We start from the raw sequence: 644 nt of genomic DNA, 5'->3' as shown, positions 1-644 counted from the left end.
CACAGTATTGAGAGGACACAGAGATGATGTTTCAACTAGTAGGAGGCACAATGACCTCAGGGCTCAGCTTCAGATGTAAGGGATGATCCTTTCCAACTGACATGAGGATACATCTTTTAGAGATGGAAATGTGTTGCTGGAAAAGCGCAGCAGGTCAGGCAGCATCTAGGGAACAGGAGAATCGACGTTTCGGGCATTAGCCCTTCTTCAGGATACATTTTTTAGCCAAAGAGTGGTTACTCTGTGGAACTCATTCATTGCTGCACAAGGCTGTGGAGGCCAAGTCATTGAGTCTGTTCAAGACTGAGATAATTAGTTCCTTATTGGTAAGGGTGACAGGGAGAGGACATGAGAATGTGGTCCAGAAACATATCACGCATGATTGAATGACAGAGCAGACTCAACGGGCCGAATGGCCTAATTCTGCTCCTTTATCTCATGTGATCTCCCCTCTCACTGAAGTGGAACATACCATTAACACCACTTCCAGCCTCACATTCTGAAACACAACATTCAAACAGGCTTCAATCCGCCCTGAATCAATACCATCAACACGAGCCCAGACAGCCCTCTTAATCTCTGTAACCCCCTCCAGCCCCTACCCACCCTCCCTATCTCTGTAACCCCCTCCACCCCCTACCCAC

Source organism: Chiloscyllium plagiosum, unplaced genomic scaffold (genome assembly GCF_004010195.1).
Source record: "Chiloscyllium plagiosum isolate BGI_BamShark_2017 unplaced genomic scaffold, ASM401019v2 scaf_7301, whole genome shotgun sequence".
NCBI classification, from domain to species: domain Eukaryota; kingdom Metazoa; phylum Chordata; class Chondrichthyes; order Orectolobiformes; family Hemiscylliidae; genus Chiloscyllium; species Chiloscyllium plagiosum.
The sequence above is the reverse complement of the archived record's forward strand: the minus strand, read 5'-3'. Positions refer to the sequence as shown.